The sequence below is a fragment of the Vicia villosa genome, linkage group LG1, assembly GCF_029867415.1.
Source record: "Vicia villosa cultivar HV-30 ecotype Madison, WI linkage group LG1, Vvil1.0, whole genome shotgun sequence".
In the NCBI taxonomy this organism is placed as follows: Eukaryota; Viridiplantae; Streptophyta; class Magnoliopsida; order Fabales; family Fabaceae; genus Vicia; species Vicia villosa.
The window spans coordinates 126,639,007-126,642,164 of record NC_081180.1 but is presented as its reverse complement, the minus strand read 5'-3'; positions in this window follow the sequence as shown (position 1 = coordinate 126,642,164).

The following is a 3,158-nucleotide window of genomic DNA, read 5'->3' as shown; positions in this document are numbered from 1 at the left end:
TCACTAATGTATCCTGACATGGTTCACACATATTTGAACATCATCAGTTTATGGTCTTCCATGGTTCGTACATAGTTGGTCATCTTCAATGCATCCCTGACATGATTCACACATAATTGACCATCATTAGTTGATTGTCTTACATGGTTGTCACATTGTCGACCATCTTCAATGCATCTTTGATATGATTCACACATAGTCGACCATCATCAGTTGATTGTGTGACATGATTCGCACATAGTTGATAATCTTTAGAGCATCCCTAACATAGTTCACACATAGTTGAACATTATCAGTTTACTGTCTTCCATGGTTCACCATCAAAATGCGAGACTTTTAAAAAGAATTAAATTTTAAAAAATAAAATAAAATAAATGTTATGTTTGAAAGAGATTAATTAGAATACACTGTCAGTGTAAAAGTTATTTTGGAATAAATAAATATTATTTTGGAAGAAGTAGTTATTAAAATAATTTAATTATAATTTTTTTTATTTTTAATTTCATACTCATGTGTTAAAATGCTTCATTCTAATTGGATGATTGTGTAAAATTGCTTTAAACTGACAGTATATTTTAATTAATCTATTTTTGAAATTTCAAAACATTATTTTTTAAATTAAAAAAAATTGACATTTTTAAATAAAAAAATAAAGATGAACACTCTGGTACCCTTGAGTTTAGCTGGGTACCGGTACCCTCAACCAATCAAACACTATAATTCATCATTATGTCACATTTTTATTTTATTTTATTTTAAATTAAATTAAATTTTTAATATAATTTATAATAAAGATATGGTACCCAACTTAATTTCATGGGCCAAAGAATTTACCAAAAATAAATAATGTAAAAACCCTAATTGACATAAGAGTTTAGTTTATAATATTATTTTAATCACTTTAAAAATTATATATAAAGAGTCTTCTTCTCTACCCATCACTCTGAAAAACAGGTAAAACCCGACCCGCGAACAGACCCATCACATTACCACTAATAAGTTGCCGAAATACAGTTTTTTTACCATGTATTTCTTGATGCATTGATCAAGAGAACTTTGTAATACTTTAAAATCGCCCAACCATTAAAGTGATTTTCAAATCGAAAAATAGATCATTTAAAATTCTAAGATGTTACAAAATATAAGGCCACGTAAATAAAGTGTAAAAGTTGAGTCTTGACAATTAAGTTGAATGTTCTACTATAGTAAGTTCAAGAAACATAAACCTGCAAAATTCAATATTGAAGAGCAAAAAGTTCAAATCTCAACGAAAAGGGCGCTTTAGTTGCCTATAAATTTTGTACTGGTAAACTAAATGGTAAAATATTGTTTGAAGAGATAAAAGTCTTGCAATTTGATTTTAGAGGAGAGTAGTGAAAAGAGAACAAAAGGTGAAGTGCAGAGGAAGCATTTGCTTGTGCTACCCGTAGCGACACATGAGAGAGAAGAAGATACTTTGCAAGATGAATTGTTCTTGTTTATAAGGAAAACTATTAATTGAAGAAATAAAATTACAGTAACTCAGTTAATACAAAAGAAGGGTTAAATTGCAATTTCATAAAATTAATTACTAATATCAAATAATATACAATTTTATTAAAAGGAAAAAGTGGAATACACTTGGACCTTTCTCTAGGTGACAAATAGGTTGGGTAACTTTACCCAACTTTTTTGAATGGGTAGATAAGAATTTACCATAAAATAATACTCTATGATAGTATATTTAATTCAGAATTAACTCAAGTTTAAGTACATTATATTGTTTCCCTTCTTGCAAACATTAATTGCAGGCATGCATGGCTTCATTTGATTTTCCATTACATGGGATGAAAGAAAAGTGAAAATGGCCTCTATTTATAAAGGTAAAGGCGAATAAACATTGTACAGTGGGTTCGTACACAATATTGGGATTATTAATTGTAAATGTTGGAAATTGTATTATTAAACTTAAGAGTATAATAAAAGATATTTCTTTTGTATTAGTTAAGAGTATAATAAAAGATATTTCTTACTTGAGGAGAGTTGTCGAGAGTTTTGAGGTTGGTCTGGTATTAGAACAAATTGACGTAATAATAATGAAATTTTTTGTATAAGATATTTTTAGATAGAGATGGCAAAACGGATCTTATTCGTTAGTCATGTCTGTTTTATCCGTATTTATTTGTAGGCCGAAGCAAAACTTTAAGTTTTTATTCGTACTTAGATACATATAATAAGACACTAAAGTACAATACAAGAAGTAGATAAATGACACCAAAAGTACCGAAATAACAAGCAAATCACAAAAAAAAAACACAACAACAACCAAAAAAAGAGTAGTATAACAAATCAAGCCGAACAAACCAACATGGGAGATGATGATAAAGATCAACAACCAAGGTATTACGCTTGCACCCTCTAATTTGCGGGCGCGAAATTAACATATAATTGTTTTAAAAAAATTAGGCATAAAAGTGCAAAGCCCGCACACAACTCTCACTTATTTTGCGTGACGGGTCAAAATTTTAGATTCATACCTTCAAATATGTCCATCCACTTTATTTCTTGCAATCTTTTGCAGGACAGACATTTGTCACCTCTATTTTTAGAGTTAATTGAATGTCCTGCTCAACTTTAGAGTTGAGATATTTATAAGGTCTTTTGGACCCGAGTTTTAGATCACAACAAAGCAGTAACAACTCTTCTCCATTCAAAAGAGTGGGAAATAGGTAGTTATATCATCTATAAAATTGGAGAATGTAGCATTATACATTTTTTTCACAATTATAATGTCCTACAACAATCCCCACCTAACAAAAAAAACTCAATTGTATTTTCTATTTTCAACAACATTTCTCTTTTTCTCTTTTGTTTTTTTATTGGTTCATTATTTTGCTATACATTTTTCAGTATTCTTATCTAACAGCATTATTGAATTAGTTTGTGAGTATTATAAATATATAAAAAAGATAATAAAAAGTACACATATTATTTCTTATTTATTTCTTGAAACATCAACTTTTATGCTAAAAACAAAAATCATAATAATCAATTTTTTAGTTTAATTTTTTATTTCATCATTTTTCTAATTTTTTATTTGTATATGTACTTTTTGTTTGCTTGTTCATTTTTATGCTACACGGTTTTTCTACTGAAATAAGGGTGAAAAATAATAAAAT